Raw genomic sequence first — 19,549 nt, 5'->3', positions numbered from 1 at the left:
ATCATGTCTTTATGTAAATTGGTGCCCCTTTCGAGGAGCGACTCATTCTGTGTGTCTGAAGTTTATACAAGCAGCTCAGATGAATTGCAATAGCAGTGTCTTCTGTGTGTCTGATACTGTACTGGTCCAGCCAGAGAGTCTGAGTTTGTGTTGGGCTGAATGCATTAGAGAGCTGAGGTGTGACATTGGAGTCATTGAGTGGTTAAGCTGCATCTTTAATTGCTTAGGTTCGCATATCAATAGGTTAGTGGGAGAACTTCTTACTTCTCAGCAGCAAACACAATTGGCACTTAAGACCATTCCTGCTTGCCACTGACTCCCCTCCAGCGTATTGTTAGGAGGATGAGGATTTTGGAAACATTCATTACATAAGCAGGAACTGGAGAAGTTCACTTTCTGCAGACCTACTGCTGTGTGGATTGCTGCAAGATTGTTTCTTGACATAACAGGACAAATATTTTTCTGCTCTGCAGCTTCAGAGCCTCAGAAACGGAACAAAGAAACCACCAAGTGAAACCAGCAAGGATAAGTATAAGACAGCACCTTGGATCATTAGTAAAACTAGGAAAATATCACTAAAGTGGTTATATTGCTTGGCCTTATCAGGACTGAAACAGATGGCAGCAGGCAAACTCAAAGTCTGTGGAGAAGGGAGAACTCTTGGTTTTCAGGTACTGTCGTTGAATCTTGAGAAGAGCTATCTGAGGGGGTGCTGTGCTGTTAGCTCTAAGGCCTCCCCAGGCCTGTGTTCACACCTGCTTTGTTACATGCTTAGTGAATGAAACTTCTGCATGTCCCTGGAGGTGTCTATTGGCATGGCAAGACAGAGCATTTAGCAGCTTTTCCTGTGATGTAGGAGAAATGGTGCAGTTGAAGAGTTAAGATATAAGGAAATATGGCCCACTGGAGCCGTAAATCAGTAGTACATCTCCAGTAGGATCAAATTCTTCTTTCTGTCACTGCAATAGAAATAACTTACGTACAGGACAGTGAGTGATCAGGTACAGATTTCTCTCTTTAAATGCTGTTTTTGCTTTCTGTTGTTCACTTGACTATTCCCAAGTCCATCCAGAGGACAGAGGTAAGGGTTGCCAGGGAAAGCAGCAGTAGTTCTGACTTCCTCACGGAATCCAGGCAGGTAGTGTTCGTGTATGTACTGAGTCTTGCATTCTGACTGGGTTTCTGGTGATATTGTGTGATTATGCAGCAGAATTACTAAGCTTACCGTGGGTGTTAGTGTGCATTTCATTAACCCAAAGAGGTCAAAAAGCAGAGAATGCTATTTGTATTTATTCCATTTGAGCAGTTTATGGAACAAAGTCTATACAATTAAACTGCAGAAGTCCCCCAGCACTTTTCAAGCTTCCATCTTTTCTCTGTAAACTTCAGAACATCTTTCAGTAGTGCTGCTGGTGGCATTTAATTTCAGTGAGGATGTAATGGGAGCTACTATAATGTAACCCCTTCAAAGCTAAATGAAGATGAAAGATGTGCTTGGTTTTCCCAAGCAACAAGGCGTGCTGTTGCTGTAGTAAAAGGTCTGCATCCAGCCAATTTGCTTTAAATGGAATCACAGCTTCGTTGAAAGGGTTAATCACTGTGCCATGCTGAGAATACAAATGACTGCATCCTAAATGAGCACTGAATTCCAATGAAAGCGTATCAATATTTATTGGCAATCCCTATGGATACAACAGATGAGCTCATCAACTTGAAGGATGTTCCAGTGATTTTTCAGACCTTCTGTGTGAGTGCGTAGGCAGCAAGGCACATCTCGGATTTCACAGCTCACTCTCACTTGTTTGCTCTTTTTCATTCTTTTAATTAAATGCTGTGAAAAGTGGCACACAGAATCCTCACCAGCAGTTTAGTTTCTGATTATTTTTATGGGAAGCAATGTGTTATAGTTATTGGGTCACTTGACAGCTTCATCTTCAGTTAGTGCTGTCGATACATTAGATGTGTTGGGCCGTAATACAGACCTGGCATTCCACATGCTGCTTGGTTTGTGAGTCTAGGCCAGGCCACCCATGAGATATCCAGGAACTGCATTGCTCACTTGGTAGCAATCTATCGGAGACGTCTTATTAAAACAAACAAGCATTGCTAGGGAACATAAAAATAGGTTTTACCAGCTTGGAATTAAGCAGCGGCAAATCAGGATGTCATTTTTTGGCAGTGTCTGTATCGGGCTGTTTACCATTGCCTCTGGGTAGACCCTGAATGAGAGTAAGGCAGTGAGGTCTTTAGAAAAGCAATGACAATTGATTCACACAAAGAAAGTCTTTTGGTAAACAGAAAGACTGGTCAAATTTGAAGAGGAGATGATTTGGAGACACTTGTACAAATGAACAAACAGCGCAGAGAAAATAAATCATAGGCCTTTTCTTTTTGTGTGCCCAGAGAACACAGTCTGGACCCAAGCATTTAATGTCAATCAATTTTAAAACTAGGAGTGGAAGGCTTGAATTTATAGACCCTGTTGCTTTGAGGTACTGCTGAAAGCAAGAGCTCTGTGGGTTTTCTGAAATGGTGAAGTGTCTTTACGGACAAACAGTAATGCCTAGGTTTGCATAAAATATTTATATTTACCCTAAGTAGGGTTTGGGAAGTCAAGCTGGCCTCTTCCTGTAGAGATTAAGAACAAAATTCCTGTGCTTGCTGGTTATTTTTTGGGCTGTCTGTACATGAATAGTTTTGCCACTGCTGCGTCTGACAACATTCAGCTTCATCCTCTGGCAGTACTTGGGAATGAAGACTTGAATGAAGAGGAGAGAGCAAGAAGAGTCATCAGAGAGAAATCTGCCTTGTGTTTCACTTGCTTGATAATTCACTGTGCTCAACTGTTTCCACCACTGTGGCATGAATGTAGAGCTGGTCACTTGTGTTGATAGGATCCTGGACTGTAAAGGCAGTTGATCTGATATAACAGCTCTGTGAGATCTGGCAGCGTTCGAAATCTTTCGAGTTACTCTGTGCTCCCAGAAAGTGCTCAGGTTTCTCCCTGGTTCAGGTATATCTGGGCCTGAGTTGTTCGGTAAGGAAGTAAATCAGATTATTTTCAGTATCACAGTGGTGTGTGTCTGAGCTTATTAATAGTCCTGGCCAAAAAGCTGCATTTAGGCAGCTCAGCAGCTTATGTTTGTTGTATTTTCTGTATCCTTAGAGCCTAGTCTTCCACAGAAGAGATTTGTCTGTTTCCAGCTCTTGCCCATGTTGTTGTTATTTTCTGCCAGTATTATCAAGTGGAAGCACAAACACCAGCGGTAGCTCATTGAAGAGCATCCCCAAGATGGTAGGCTTCATGCCTTGAAAGAGAATGCCCAAGACGTGGGACAGCAAATAAAAACAGAAGCATCATGACAGAGCATGAGAATGTTGCCAGCCTCGGGGCTGTCACTTCTGCCAAATAAAACCTTTATTGGTGTCCAGTTGGATTGATAATATGGTAATAAAATGAACAGCTTTTTAGCAGCCTGTTAAATTAACAGCCACTGCACACACAGTCTTTGCACACTTGCTTAAGGAGTTCTTCAAGGCAATCTGAAAAGTGAATGTTGTTTTTGATGTGGTTCACAGTGTATTAAAGAGGCAGAACTTAGAGAGCGAAGGGGATAAAGGCGGTGCTGCTTTGGGGATCCTCTGATGGAAGAGGAGTGTGGTGGAAGGACAGATACAAGCTGTGTGTTAGCAAAAGGTGTGGAATGTGAAAGACGTAAGACAGTAACAGTGCAATTCATGAGGATACATAGAAGGGTGGTCCCAGTGCAGCCTTGAAGGTCTGGGAGTATGTCAGCCACTGATTGCTGGCAGGTGGGAGTTGGTATGTAGTGACAGACTGCCTCAGGCTTGTTTGTCTTTGCTTCATTTCCACACTCCTTTCCCTGAACATCTGTCTTGGTGGCTATTTGGAGGCAGGATGGTGGGTGAGGTGGCCTTACAGCAGTTCTTATCATTAAGAACAACTGGGGCTGCGTAGAAACCTGAGGTAGGTAGATAGGTAAATCGTGACAAGGTGTGCAAAATGCAGGAGGGCAGTTCTGTGAACAAAAAGCGATGGTTTAATTGTCTGCCCTTAAGGAGGGAAATAAGGATGGATAGAACGAGAACCTGGAGGCTATTTTCGAAGTACAAAACAGTGCTGACAAAGTGCTAGCTGAAAGGAGGCAAAACTGAGGTGGTTAAGCATGCAGAGGATGCCCTGTGCCCTAAGGCTGCTGAAATGATGGTGCAGCCTTAGCATCACGTTTGCCACAGTGCCCCACTAACAATGTATGTCTCAAAATTAGCAGGAAGGTTACTACAGGGATTGCCTTGACTTGCCTGAGTGGTTCTGTTTGGAGCAGAGGCTGACAGCACTGCTGGGAGCTCTGGGTCTGGTCCTCGTGCTTGGCATCCCTGCAGTTGCCATTAATTCCTCCTTGAGCCCAGCAGAGTATCTTTGAGAAGCACGTTCTAGCTGTTTGTTTCTTTTTGCATCTCTATCTACTCAGATATCCTCTCTTCCTCCTCAGTCCTGATAGTCTTGAGAGGAGAAAGAAATCATAATTTCGTACAGTGCTTTTCTTTCAGCAACTGTCTCGCACTCCTGCACACAATCAGAAATAACAATGGGGCTCATCGGTGGAGCAGGCCAGGCAGCAAGAGGTTGATTAGAGATTGCAGGCCTCTGCTAACCCCTCATTCTTGTTAATTACAAGTTATTTCATTTTTGTATTTTGTTTCCTATTTGCCCGTGTGGTTACTGGAGATGCTGGCCATGCCTGTGTGATGGTGATACCTTGCAGGGATTCCTGCAGGTTCAGCTCTAATCTGCAGCTCTAAAAGCAGAGCTGTCCTCTAATCTGTACTGTTTCAGGATCAAATGCTGCATTTAAACTTCCTACATTTCATTTTCGTCCAGAAGTTTTAGCGACCTATTTCATGTTAGGACCTGGCTTCAATTCTTGTTTCTGTCTTCATTTTATTTTGCTCTTTTTCATGCCTTTTTTTTCCCCCTCTTGACGTGGTTTCTCTTCTGTATGTTCTTCCCTAAACAACTGCCTACCCTTTAGGGCAGGGTATTTTTTTTTTTTTCCTTTTAATGAAACCAGTCACCTCAAGGGTAGTGGAACTTGGGAAGATCTGACAAAGTCGTCTTTCTAATGCAGGATTTCTGAGTGCAAAGATGTTGCTTTGAGACTTCTGGAGGCTGCGCTGAAACCTTGATCTAACTGAGAAAAGTTAATGCTGCTCTTCTGCTTCCCATCAGTGCAATGGGGAGAATGCTTCTGCCAGTGTCACCAGACTGTACTCAGGGTAACACACTGTGCTAGTGGGAACCAGAGAGCAGCTTTGAGCTGGGGAGTTCACCCCCTATTACCTGCCCATCTGGCACAGGAGCTGCTCTGCATGCTGGCTCCACTTGCTCCCCTTCTCTGCCATGTCTGCCTGCTGGGGTGGATCCAGCCATGCAGGTAATTAATGCTGATGATGCTGGAGCATTATGCCAGTGGCTAAGTCAGTCCCAACTAGCAGGAGGCTGGTATGTGTGAGCCACTCAGAAGGCTCACAGATCTGTGTCCTTGGTGGGTGCAGTAGGTAAATGAAATGCTTAGCTTTTTTCCTCTTGAAATGGCCGATATGTTATGCTGTGAAGCAAATGCATAACCCCTTGCTTCAAAAAGCAAGGCTTATTTTCAGGCAGAAAATGTGAAGTTGCTCACAGGTACTGCCTGAGAGTCGCTCACTCTGCTGATAGTTCTGCTGATGGTCTCATCTCGGTGCCAGCTCATGGCAGACACTGGCCAGCCCTGCTGAAGGTCCTCAGCCTGTCTTCAGGGCTTCTGCAATATGAAATAACCAAACTACCAGAGTGCTGGTGTGGTGTGTTTTTTTTTTTTTTTTTTTAAAGCTTGTGATTCACCTCTTCTCCATCTCATTTTTCTTCATTAAAATACATCTTACTTAATGAAGCAGGAGAGGCAGCCCATGCTTTCTAGGGCAAGTTACACACACAGCGAGGAGCACAGGTCACTGGTGAGAAGTAGATTAAACCTCAGCATCTGGGCTGGTGTAGCAGCACACCCAGCAGGAGGCAATGGGGCAGGGTGAGTGCATGGGGCAGGTCGTGCAAAGCTGTGTGCCCCTGTCCAGGCAGCTGCTGTTTGTGCCCTGATGGCACCATCCTTGTGCCTGAGATGGCCCTGGCTGCCTCATATGGTATAACAACCATCTCTATTTCCACTTCCCATCCTTGTTCCCAGAGTCTGAGTGATGCAGTTAGCCTGAAGAAGAGCTGCTCCTGTCACTGCATCCTCCTGCTGCTGTGTTTGAACAGCTTACACAGGCCATGTGAGCTGGCTGTGCTGTGTTTATGCACTGTGAGATAAAGGCAGTGTTAAACAGTGGATAAAACAGGGGGGCTTAGCAAAACCCTGCTGGATTCTTCTTCCCATCTCTACCACTGAAAAGCCACGTGGTTTTGCTTGTGGTTGCTCAACCTTCTGCTTTCCTTTGTCACCTGGGCTCAGGGCATTGCTGTCCATCAGCTTCCACGTGGCTGTGAGAAGCAATTTAGCCTGTTCTGCAGGGAGAAGGCTGCACGTGAACACGGGATGAAAGCCAGTGCAGCAGGCTTCTGTTAGCCATGAACAGCAAGGTATCCCTTGGGCACACCGCAGCCTGGAAAGGGACAGGGCAGCCAACCTATGGGCACCTGCCTCCTCCTCCAGGCAGAAATCTCTCCTGTTATTTCATTAATTAATTTTTTGACTCTCTGGTAGTTTCAAAAGATGTTCTTCTTAGAGGCTGTGTGATCAGCACTCTTGAAGGAAAAGGCGATGCCTTCAAGCCCGGGAGGCTGGGGAATACAAAGGCCTCGCTGCCGACACATGAAATGGGTGTTCTGCAAAGCTGCTTTTGATGCGTGCTTGTTGCTTTCCCTGACTGCTCTGTTGTGGATTTGCAGAACACGCAGAGCCGTGTCAGCAAACCATAACCCTGTTGTTTGCTTGCATATGATGACGTTCAAAGCTGCAAATGAAAAGGAGCAGAAATTGCTGGAGGTTTGCTGCCTTTTGTGGGGTGGGAAGTCTTTTGAGTTTCTGGGCACCCGACATCTCTGCCATCTTCTCTGGCTGCTCTGTAGTCTGCTTGAGCCTTATTTTTCAGGGAAAGGTTTGTGAGATTTCTAAGAAAAGCTGGCAGCTCAGTAGGAGGATAGAGCTGGCAGCACCCAGCAGAGCACCTACCTGCCCTGGGTGTCCTCTTGCTTTGGAAGTTACAACTTCAATCCATGCCTGACCAGGGCAAAAGATTTTTGAATCTGGAGAAAATATAGTTAAGAGAGGGAAGAGAGTGTTTGTCTGCGTAAAAGCCTGCTTGTATGATGAACAGCTAAAGGTTCCCATGGGTATTGTGGTCTTGGGATCATCTGTTATCTGTAGCTGAAGGCTGGTTCGGAGCTCATAGAAAGGGAATGGGTTCATATGTGTATTCAAATGATTGTGCTGTGTCCTCACGCTTGGATGTTAAAGTTAAAAGGCTTCATCCTAAATTTCATTTGGGTCGTGCAACTGTCGGCTGTTTCTCACAAGGTCTGGTATGCAAGTGGGCAGGGATCTAGTGGGAGAGTGCTGGGGAGCAGAGAATGGGGATGTCATGGTCACAGATCCCCTTTGGCAGCCAAAGGGCCACCATCAGGGTAACACTGCACCTTCCAGCTCTGTGTTCCTCTATAGTCCTTGCATTGCTTCTGTGCCTTGGAGTCTAAATGCTCAATTACTACATGGTTTTTAACCATGCAGTCAGTGTAAGCCATTCAATAACACTTTCTCTCCAACTATCATGCCAGTTTGAGAACCCACGTTTCAGAACTTCTCTTGTGGGGCCCCAGTCTCTCTTGTATTTGTATGTTCCCTGAAACCTTTAACTGAGCACAGTTCTGCTACATTTTTCTTTTGAGAAAAGAAAATTTGCTTTTAGGAAAGCAGAGATCACTTCTGTGAGAGTGTCTTCTGCTTTGCTGCAAGGCTTCCCACCTCTATTTGGAACAGTTGCTGCTGGAGAGGGCTGGAGGCACAGCAAGCATTCAGTCATAGCTTTTCTTCAGATTTGATGCACTTCAGGGCATCCTGTAGTCTCAAGCACAAGATCTGAAGCAGGCTCTCCAGATCATAGTATGTTCTATTGGTGTTGCAGTATGATTCTATTAATTCTGGTGTCCTTGCCATGGTGTGTTATCTGTGGAGCAGTGACAGAATGCAGAAGTAAACTGAAAATCCTTTTGGGGAGCTTTGTTCCAGCAACAAGCTGCTGTGATTCTGGTGGAGTCCTCTGCCGCGTTACAGAACAACGATCTTCGCAGCTCACCTACTGTGTGCCTGAATAATTAATACTTCACATGGGCCCAGATTAATGCCAGCACTTAGTAATGTGCCAACTGCCTTTATTCACGTATGTGGAAATGGTGAAAAAGTTCATCTGTTGTCATGTTTGTTTCAGACAAACAAGTACATCGTCATCCTAACTCCACGCCCAGAAAATGTTCATCCGAACCCACGTGGCTGTTAGCACTGGGGTCAGGTAACTGAGTACTATTTTAGGGCTTTGGATTTAACATATGCTGTTGTGTGGGAATATCTTTTGAGGAAGAAATACAGACAGGTGTTTTATGTCAGGTCTGTCTTAGAAGGATTTGCAGCACAATCACATGGCTGCTTCCTCCTCCGTGGGGGAATCTGAGAGCTGAGGATGACCTCCAGCTTTGGTAGCTCCCAGGATTGCCTTTTGATGGCATCTCTGGTGCCTGGAAGAAGACAAGCCTGTCTGCCTGTATCTTGGAGGAAATACATCAAACCAAAGCATGCAAATTTTAATTTGCTCCTAATCTGTATTCGGTTTTCAGCAAAAGCAGGTGGCTGATAACAGTAGATCTATCCAAACCACGTTCTGGGGAGCTGGCATAAATTTCAGCCTTAAACTGAAGGGTTTGTCTGTCTTAATGGAAGGCTCAGGAGAGCGTTTTATGCGATGGCTGTCACTTTGCATTTCGGGATGTATCTGTCTGACGAGGGACTGTCTGTAGATGATTTTTGTATGAGGCAGATAGAAGAGATGCTGGCAGCGTGAGTTGGTTGTCGTTGTGTCAGTGGTGCAATGACTGGTTCTCACACTGCGTGCGGTGAAGCTGTGATGGAGCTGCAGCAGTGATGGGCAGTCTGATGGTGGCTTGCTGGTCCTTGTGTAGAGAGGAAGGACCCAGCTGGCTGTTGCACTTGTGCCCAGGGGTTCCAGATGTGTATAAGCAGCTGTGCCTCACCGTGCCTTTCTCTGGCAGGCAAGATCTCACTGCCTTGTCTTGGGAAAGTGCAGGAGATATCCTTGGCTTTTTTGGCGGAGTCGCACTGCAGCCCAAAGTTGTTTCTCTGCATACAATTCCATTAGAGTGATGACAGTTTCAAGTTGGAACAGAAAAAGACCTGATGAAAGGACCGGTCTGTAAGTGGGGAAGATAGACAAAGTGAAAGCAGTAACTAGCAAGGTAATAGGCAGTGATGGATCTATAATCTCTGAGTCTGCTGTGAGCACTAAGTTCCTAAATAGTGTCCTTCCAGCCCTAACCTATTTATTTGCAAAGTGCTAAATTTAATTTTCCTTAGTCTGCAGGAAGGCAGCATCCCAGGAATAAACCCTTAGCCCAGCCAAGAAGCTATGCCAAACTGCTTGTTCCAGCATTTCCATTTCCTCCTCCCTTTGCACAGAGCATCAGGCCTGTGCACCCCAGCACATCAGCTCTCAGGTGGTGTGGCAGGTCTCCCGATGAGAGCCTTTAGGAAGGGAAGATTAAATAGCCCCCAGCACTGGGCTCAAGGAGTAGCACCTGGGCTGGATAAGGGTAGGGTGAAGTAACCTGGCTGGGGGGGGAAGGCTGGCACCTGAAAGTGTGTGAAAGAGGTGATATTGCTTGTAGTGATGCTCTGTCCTGTAGAGAATAATGGTGCTAAGGGCTGTCAACTTAGAATAGATTCAGTAGTTGAACAGCACATGAAAGCTCAGTTATTCTGAAGCCTCCACAAAGCCACTTCTTGAGGAAGAAAAGCAGTGAGTTTTCCAAGCAGCAGGCATTGTGCGTGTTAGCCCTGCAAAGTTTCAGTGAACGTGGAAGTAAGTTTGTGTGTTGCTTTGCATTCCTGGCAGCACTGAGCTCAAAATTTCCGCAAATTCATGATTTAGGAGAGGTTTTAGAAATGTTGCTTTAATACAAAGTTTTGGGTGCCTGAATGCAGGAGCTGCCTGTGAGTAAGCACTGGGTGTTCCCATCGTTGTCACAACCATTTGCACCATTGCTTCAAAGGAAGCCAGCTCTGTTTCAGAGCTTTGTTATTTTCCTGCCTCCAGAGGATTTCAGCAGAGTTCCACACAGTGCTACTATCTCCTCTTGGTCCCTTTTCATCCCTACAAAGGCAGCACAGTGCTGGCTAGCATGGAGAACATCCCACTGGGGCTCCCTGTGTTCCCTGCCTGCTGCTGTTATGTCTATAGAGAGAGGTACTGCCCAGAGATGGACGGGTTTGCTCTGTTCTGCTTTGAGGCTCACTTGGATTTTTACTCAGGTTTAACACTTGCAAAGTGCCATGGAAAAGGCAGTCTTGGTTGTTTTTTTGGTGTTGTTTTTTTTTTTTTTTCCTGTTTGTTCTATTTTTGCTGCTTTTTTTTAGCATCTTAGGAACAAAATCAGTTTCTGCAAGTTTATATTCAGCCCTTCCTCCTCCTCCTCCTCCTATCTAAATGTGGAAAAGTGTTCTGAGCTCCTCAGCTCCCTGTGTTGCTCTCTTCTCTCTCACGTTTGTTTTAAAATAAACAAAAACAGCAGTGCCAAGAACTGAGGGTAGTGGATTCCGCAGGCGTTTGGCTGCTCTGGTGCGGAGCTGCTGGGGAGGAGATGTGCAGCCCGGGGAGGGGACCTTGCTGGCCCATAATAGATGGGCACGATGGGGTCTTGGCTGCTCTGTAACTGGGAGAAGCGGCTCCTGCAGGGGTCAGTGCTATATAAGGGCACCTTTCTGTGCCAGCTGCAGGTTCTCTGGTAGGCATGGGAGCAGCTGATTAAACCAAACGCTGAGATGAGAAGCTGCCTTTCTCTGAAAGCTGTCCTCTGCTATTCTTTCATTTGGAAGCTCAGTGCCATAGAACACTTCGTTAGTCACTCTGCACGTCTCGGCCTACAGTCAGCTTGCTGCTCAGTGAGTGTTTATTAATGTTTGCATTCATTCTGGGACTTTCCCTCACCCAGGGCATTGTGTGAAAAGCCACGAGTCCTTCAGCCCAGGAAGAACCTGGGCTTTGCTCTCTGCGTTGTATCAAGCGTTGATGGGGTATTAAACTGAAGTGGTTTCTCCACAAAAAGCAGAACTGGATTCGCTTAAAAATGCATTTCTCTACCAGATCATTCCCCTTCAAGCTCTGTCTGCGGGGAGCCCTGTTGTGCAGGGAGGAAGCGGGCAGCAAACTAACGGCCCTCCGACTGCACAGGGGCATCTCCAGCTTGCCAGAGCTGCTTCCATCACTCAGGGACTGAAATTTTAATCATTGAATTAATTTTTCAGAAACCAAAGTGCAAATCTGTACCCTCGGTGGCATTAATAATGAACGCAGGGAAGAGAGACATTAGAAGGAGAAAGAAGGGCTAGGAAATTGGGGTTTGGGGAATCAACTTTTTGTTGTTGTTGTTTTGAAGAGATAATGTATGTGGTGGATGTCCTTTTCCCTGGGCCTTTCTGCTCGTTTCATCGTGTTCCGTCCAACAGAATCCACTGTACTTCTGTCTCAAGTATCTTTGAATTTCTCCCCTCCCCCCACCAACACTGCTTCCCATTGTGTGGGTTTTCTTTCCCCTTTCCAGGGCAAATGGCAATGCTGTGCACACAGCCACCCCACCCCTGATCCGTGGGGTTGGTGCAAGCTGTCCTGCTGTCCACGAGACCCAGGATTGGAGAGGACAAGGTCTGAACCACAGCCATTGTGCCAGAGCTTAGTGCTGTGCTCTGGGCTCCTTCCTGCCCCTCTCACAGAGCGTACAGATTTTTTTTTTCTAATTAAAAGTATTACGTAGCAGAAGATTAATTAGAAATGAAAGTGATTTTTTTTTTTTTTTTATCCCTTTGCTTTGTGGCAGTGGAAAAGGCCTATGCCAGGCAACTGCCTGAAGGAGCTGGAGCTTCTCCCGTTAATGGATTCCAGGCAGTTTGCCTCTGGACAGCTCTTATAAATAATGGAGGCTTGCACAGATTTCCCCGGATCTGAGGCAGTGCAGGTGGTCTTCATTCCAACCAACCAAAATAAATCCAGAGGCTGTGGGGCGTTCCCATTCCCCTCCACTCCTCTGTGCATGGATCAGGGAAGGAGCACCTATGGCACCGTGGGTTTGTACCGCTTCACATCGCACAACACAACCTCCCAGTGCTGACCCTGCTCCATCACTCCGTATGGGCACGGCTGCATCAGCAGGAGCTGCTCTTGGGGTTAGGTGAGCTGCTGTTCACACAGCCTCTGGGATTATTGCCAAGACTCAGGCTCACCTGTGTGCAATCATGGGACGTTTCCGTGGCGTTTGCGCTCACCCTGAGTCCTGCAATAAGAGGATGATTCTTGGCATCGTTGTATTAATCTGCAGAAATGAGGATTTGGTTCAATGGGTGCTCCACAGAGAGACCACACTGGAGGAGAAATCCTCTCCCAGAATGGAAGCTATTCTTGACTTAAAAGCACCCAGGAGTGCTTATACAGCGTGGGGACTTAAAAGCAGCCCTGATGCAGGGATGAATTTCAGCCTGGAGGAGGCTGACATAGCCCGAGGGCTTCTTTCCATGTTGTACTGCTTGCCCCGTTTATTTCCTTCCCATTAAAACTGAAGTGTTGACTGCAGGAAGATGAAGGTGAAGGTCCCAGCTGCAGAGAGCTCCTGTGGTCATCAGCCACCTGGTCCAGAGAGAGGCTGGGGACTGCTCCAAGAGCCTTTTCTGTGCCTCTAAATACAGCAGCTAATGACACCTTCCGCTCAGCGGGAAGAAAACAGAATTACTAAACTTGCAATTTGGCACAGTGGGAGTGTGAGTTTGTCCTGCCAGTTTCTTGTTGCTATATATTTCCAAGACTCTTTTTCTTCCTCTTCCAAGCAGGTAGAATTCAGATCGGGGTTCATTTTAAGGACTCGAATTATGCATATGGGAAGCATGGCCTGAAATGGAAAAAATTAATGGCTGCTTATAAGTCCTATGGCATAAAGAGAGCGTGCAGGTTCTCTGGGAACTGCCACATGCCTTGGCCTTATGAGTAATGTGTAGCGATGTCCCACTAGGAGCCGTGTTCCCTGTGAAATGTTGAAGGAGATGTATATATTTCCATATAATTTTAATCATTTTGACTTATGGTTTAACTTTGTACTAGGTAGGCTGCATAGAGGTTCCAGGAGAATATTATTTTAAATGGCTTTGGGGGCAAAAGAAAGGAGATGACTGAAGGCAAGGTTAGAATCAGCTGATCACTTCCAGTTGAGCAAGTTTTACGGTCATGTGCTATGATAATTGAAGGTTTGCTGTTAAATGCTGCAGATCTGTGCTGGAGAAGAAAATAGTCCCCAGCCAGAGATTGCTGCTGTCTTTTACTGCCAGTATGAGGAAGGAAAAAAAAGTCTGTAAGGCAAGAGGTGTCATTTGTAAGGAAAGGTGAGGAGCAACAAAGGTGTCTTAACAAGACCCGGCTGTTTTGGGGATAGGGTGTATTTTCTACAGGAACATCTGTGCATACGGTGCATCTCCGAGGGTCACGAAGGCCCATCCTGAAGATGCTAAAGGTGTTTGAATGAGTCAGTTGCATTTCTCCAGTGATGCTTGTAGGGAACCTGTTGAGCACTGCTTGTCCAGAGACTGTTAGGGCAGTGTAGGGTCGAAACCTGCGCAAATGTATTTTGTGGTGGTCCAACTATCTGCCTTTCCAGTTTTTCTTCTACATCTCTAAATACCGTTGCCCAAAATCTGTGTTCCAGCTCCCATCACCAGTTTAAACCAGTGAGATACGTACAAACCTAATTTCTGCACCCAGTGCCGAAGTGCTCAGAGCAAGTAGATGGATTGTTTCTGGAGCTGTGACTTGCTTTAATGTTCTTATCAACTATTTTCCAGTCAAAAGAGGTCAAAACTCATCCTCCTGGGTGGGGACTTCTTGAGCACAGTACTTATTATTAGGGCAGCACTGTATCTTGTAATTAGAGATGTAATTTCCATCTCTGTGGAGAGCCAGCCTATTGCCTGGGCCCCATTTAAGAGTTCCATGAGATGAATTAAGCAAGGATGGATTGAGCAATACAATGAATTTCCACGGAGATCATTTGCCTGAAGTGCTGCAGGAGTTTCAGACCAGATGAAAAGTAAATACTTTTCCTCATCTTCCTTCCCTTTTTCCTTCATAGTCGGCAATAATAATTGCACTGCTTGGGGTGTTGTGCAGGAGTGGCAGTGTGAGAACTCGAGGTCTGATTATTTGAGAAGTAACCTCATCCCCTGGTAAAGCAGCTGGGAGAATCTCTCATTTCTTTTCCTATCTGACACTGAAGTATAAAGATTTTTGCTTGCGAAGGACCTGTCTCAGAAACTGGTTATTGCAGTGCGTCTGAAGCATCAGATTTTGGCAAGCTTCAAAGTATGATGTAAGTGATTCTTACTTAATTTAGCACTTTGTTAACTTCACTTCCCCCCCTCCCCCTTACCTACATGGATGGTGGTAGTGCTTATGATGTTCCACAGGGAGTTCAGTGCTTTATATGCTTTGTATGAAATCATTTACATAAGTAGGTATAAATCAATCAAACTTGGGGGGAGGGGAAGGAAAGCAGTCAACTGTGGACTTGAAAAAAGGAATAGGTGAAAGACCAAAAGAAAAGAAGGACAGCGATGATGAATGGAGAAGAAAAACAGAAACAAAGCTGCCGTGCAAAAAAGGAAGGAGAAAAGAGGGAAAGAACAGAAGTAAGAGAGGAAAAGCAAAGGAAGACCAAAGGTTTAACTTAATACAATGCATTCTTCTCTGTAATTATATTCATTTGATGTGAATTCGTGCCAGCCACTTTACAGCAGCGTTAATGAGCTGGAGGAAGCAAGAGCTGATACCCACAGCGGAGCAGAAGATAGGGCTCGGATCGAATCGTGCTTCTCCTGGTAGGCATGAGATATATTTAGCATCAGAGCACACTTTGTCGTGTGCCCTTAGTCTTACGCTCAGCCTTTTGAATGAAGATCTCAAAGCACAACGTTACTTTGGAGGCGATGTTTCCCAAATTCTGACAGTCTCAGTTTCTGGGATCAGCAGTTGCCAGTTGTTGCTGCGTTCATGTTTCCATCGCCCAGTTGTCACCAAGGGGGCTGGCTCAGGGCTCTGCTGAGCTGAGCACTCCTGCCATCTTCATTGAATTCCTGCTCTGCAGCTTTCTCTGGAAAGTGCTTTGCTACTACCAGGTGTGAGGCTTGCGCAGTCCATCTCAGCAGAAGGAAAGGAATTCATTTGACAAGTGGAGCACGTTACATCTGCGGGTTTGCATTTGCCTTCCTCGTGTGCACGCATCACCCTCCAGACAGATGATTGGTCTCGTTGCCCTCGTGCCACCTCAGTCCTGTTAATAATGTCGCTCTAATGGTGCACAGAGTGCTGAGGAGTTATGGACTGCGCTTGTGATTTCTCATCAGGGCAGGTTCCATTCCTTCATCCTTAAAAAAACACTGTAGGCTTCGCTGGAAAAAGAGGAAGGGAAAAATCCTGGTTTTCCTAGAGATTACAGAAAATTTATGTTCCATGCGTGTGGCTGAAAGAAGTGGAAACTTCTTGTGTGTTCTTGGGCTGCTTTATTATCAATAGATAGGAGGAAACACGCACTGGGCTGATGCACACCAGCTCCTGGAAGGAGTTTGGAGTCTCGTAGATTATCCACTGAGTCAGTGACTGGGTGAATGGTAGAGGTTTAATTTAAAGAATGCTTTCTCTGCCTTCAGCACGTCTGTCCAACTCACATCTCTGTTCCCTGATTGCAGTCTAATCTCACTCATTACTCTGTGGCTGTAACCTCCTCTCCCCCTTTCAGTGGTGGAGAACAGGTGGCCAATTTGTATCTGGAATTAAGGCTGTGACCCCCTCTGCTTCCCCCTCTGCTTCTCTCTGTGCTCAGCAGATGCTGGAGGAGCACACAAAGGCTTTCTACTAATTGTTAGAGTAGAAAAATTTCTGATCCCAAATTCTTTGCTGAGATATTCCATGGTTTATTTTCCTCCGTGCAGCAATGGTTTTCAGAGAGCGGAGGATTGATTGCTCTGGAGCTTATTGGAGCTGCCTGGCTTTAAGGGAACCTGAGATGTCGTAGGTGTCAGATAGGAGATGGCTGGTCACGGTCCCCATTAGGAGAGCTGGTTGTCCTCAGTGGCTTTCACCTGCCTTTGGGAGGTGACAGTAATACCTGGGAGCTATGGGACACGCTGCTGTTGCCCTCAGTGATCTGACTGCTAGGCGTTGTTAGGGAAGGCAGAGTTGTAGGTTTCTTTTTGGCAAGAAGGATGGGAGTATTCTCCCAGCTGAATAAAACTGCAAGTTTGGGGCACAATTGACCCATTTATTCTCACAATTGTACAACGGCTTTGTAGGTGGTAATGACTTCTGTCAGATTCTTTTATTTGTCGCTTTGAACTATCAGCTTATAGAAGAACCACAGGCTCCTTGTCGGTAGAAAGATGGCTTTAAGTTGCTGAATCATTACAAGCATCATAATGCAGAGGGATCTAATCTTTTTATCCAGGGCTTGCTTTGGGCTCTGCTTTCCCTCAGGACCCGAGTCTTGAAGAAGGAACAAGAAAATTAGCCCTAAAAAGATCGTTTGGCTCAGTGTGAAGCAATCCTCCCTGCACTCCACCTTTCTGAAGGCTGCTGCTTGCAGTGCTGAAATGTTACAGTCTGGAAAGTATAAGAAAGATCTGGAGAAACACTCAGGTTGTCCACAAGGGCACAGAGGGCACCTCCCAGTGTTTAACATCTACAGGAATATGTTGTATGTAGTATTCAAGACTGTGGATAATTATGTTTTGCAATGAAATCTGTGAACATCTGTTCCTCTTCTGTGCCAAGTCCCCAACTCAGGATTCCATGTTGTCTCCACAGCATTCAGGAAATGCGTTTGCCCCCTAAAGTAAGTGGAGGTTGCAAGGCAGAACAGCCATTGATTACTGATATTCAGTAATTAACAATTTCACTTGAGCTGTACGTATGCTTGGTGTGGGACTGACAACTGCTGCTGTCCCTTTGCAATCCAAAAAGGAAAAAAGAAAGGCTTTTAATTGCCCTTAGCAAAAGTTTGAAAGTCTGATGGAATCCTGTGCTATAAATATTTATCTTTGGACTCCCTGTTTTGTTGTTTTTTTTCCCCCACTGAGAGAGCTCTTGGGTGATGGCAGAGATCCCATAGCAACTGCAGCTTTTCTTCTTTTAGCAGTCACTGAGAAGGGGTGCTGATGGCTAGCATGTTGTGGGGAAGGAGAATGTACTCCATCTGGGCTAGACTTACAAAGAGTAAATTGGAATGAAAATAAATTAAAACTTTCCATAGCTCAGTGGCAAAAGAAAATCGCCCATCGTTTGCCTTCCCTTTCCCAGATGCGTTTGAATGTGGGAAATGCAATGTGGAGTCTTCATTTCTTGACAGGCTTTTTTCACTCTCTTTTCTCTGCTGTTTTTATTAATTGATCCTTTAAGGCAGTTCCTGCTATGCCAGCTCCCTTTGCTGTGTGGTGCAGAGATGTTGTTCAGAGCACTTAGGCAAGGAATACAGAATCCTGATAGATAGGTCTGGTAGATACTTTCCAACTCTTCCACGCATTTTCTCTGCTTTTTGCTTTGAAAGAGAACAGTGGAAACAAAGTCAGCGGTTCCAAGAGGTACCCATCTTTTCTGAGCATTTTTGTCACGCGTTATAGAAGTCCCAACAGGTGCAGATAAAAAGAGAAAAAAGGAACTGTGTCCGAACCTGACTGTATTATGAAAGTCTTGGGATGCTGATGATTGGAGATACGACAGGATGTTCTCAAGAGCGGGAGTGCCAGCCTCTTTTAGGATGCTCTCTGCTTGGGCTTTAGGGTTAAACAGTTTTAAATGCACTTTATCTGAAGGCTGTGACCTTGTCCTTCTGTTTCCATTTTCAGGCTTCAGGTTTATTGCACTCCCAAGGAACTCGGAGCATTTGATTAACTTGTAACTCACTAGTTCTTGACACATTAAGCAGCAAATTTGACTCTAATTAACAGCTTTTATTAACCTGAGATCCCCCATTCCCTCCCCCTATTTCACTCCAGAGACTCCTTAAGCCATTACAGGTTTTAACGTTAAATTTGTTTCTGACTCTTTTTTTTTTTTAATCATAAAAGCTAATGTGTGCAGACACTGGATTGTGCAGTTCAGTAGGAGGATGCGTCTGACAACATTTGGAAAGCAAATGTGCTCATTCAATGGGAAACAAGGAGTTGGATGGCAGACAGAGCCACAGGCCCAGATTGACCCGAGATGGGCACCCATGGGGGTTAGGCTTTCCTCAGCTGTCCACATGAACAGTTACCTGACAGTGGACAGGCTGATGAATAAGTGGGCTGGGGGCTGCTGGGGCTCCTGGCCAAGTTGCATCTTGGCTCTTGTGCTCTTCCAGGACCTACCCAGTCCTCTGCTGCGTGTCAACGTCTGCATGTGGATCACAGTCTGTAGGGAATCAAGTGAACTGATAGAATTGGTTGGGGAAAGTCATCCTGTATGTAGCATATGTAATTATCCCATGCAGGGCTAGGGTGTTCTATCCTATCCCAAAGGTGTATCCACTTCCAACAAATGCTGTTGAAGCTGCTCAGCAGTTACAGCAGCCTGTTGGCATACCCTGCTAGAAATCTGGGGCCTCCCAGGCTGTCAGCCACCACTGCTGTTGATTGTTTCACTCTGTCTTGTTCCCCACATGTGAAAAGAGAGCAGTAGTTACTGTGCTGTGTGCCCAGGTGTTCCAATTTTGGTGTGCAAGTTGCTACTAAAGTGTTAATTTTCGTCGCTTGCAGTGTAGAGTGACGCTTGTACAAATATAATAAGATGTTTTAGTATCAATTTTCAAAGCGCGTTGTGGTGCAGCCTCACCTAAGAAACTCCCGTGGCATCTTTATAAAAGATGTTTTTCATAAGCTTTGGTAAATGAGTTTCATCGCTAGCAGGCTATGAATGCATCTAATCCAGTTTTGGGCTTTCTGAACTATTGATCTGGGGAGAGAGTCTGTGACAGTGAGTTCCAGAGGTCAATTCAGGCTCTGAGAAACGAGTTTTTTAGATCTACTTAAAATTGCCATCCAGTTCCTTTGGGTACCGTTTCCTTCCCGTCTTGCAAGAAAAGAGTAAATATCTTTATTATTCTGTGCTTTTTCCTGGGTTTCTCCCTAACTGCTAAACAGCTGTGTTTTTATATTTTCTGTAACTAAAGCAAGTGAACTTCTCCCAGGATGACACGCAGTGA

At 45.6% G+C, this 19,549-nt stretch overlaps 1 protein-coding gene across 2 annotated transcripts in view; it reads left to right on the top strand.

The window, feature by feature from the left end:
• Positions 1-19,549, top strand: part of MAD1L1 (mitotic arrest deficient 1 like 1) — a 321,728-nt gene that overhangs the window by 237,808 nt on the left and 64,371 nt on the right. The window lies entirely within an intron of this gene.

The sequence above is a fragment of the Meleagris gallopavo genome, chromosome 16 (assembly GCF_905368555.1).
Source record: "Meleagris gallopavo chromosome 16, MGAL_WU_HG_1.1, whole genome shotgun sequence".
Taxonomy (NCBI): Eukaryota; Metazoa; Chordata; class Aves; order Galliformes; family Phasianidae; genus Meleagris; species Meleagris gallopavo.
Note: the sequence above shows the minus strand (reverse complement) of the source record. Positions and strands in the feature narration are given on the sequence as shown.